A 221-nucleotide genomic window follows, 5' to 3' on the forward strand; every position below is an offset into this window, starting at 1 on the left:
AACACAAATAGAATTTACTCCAAATATTGGAGACAAAAACGATGCTTTACTCGTTTTTCTAATGTAGATTCAATGCACTTCATGTGAAGTAGCAATCTCTAAACACAAGGAAAGTGAGAGAGGAATTATAATCATTCTTTTATAAAAATATGAAAAACAAAAGGTCAATTTTATGATGCATATGAGTTGGTGTTTAAATTTTGTCTAATTTATCTTTTTGT

This window comes from Arachis ipaensis, chromosome B04 (genome assembly GCF_000816755.2).
Source record: "Arachis ipaensis cultivar K30076 chromosome B04, Araip1.1, whole genome shotgun sequence".
NCBI classification, from domain to species: domain Eukaryota; kingdom Viridiplantae; phylum Streptophyta; class Magnoliopsida; order Fabales; family Fabaceae; genus Arachis; species Arachis ipaensis.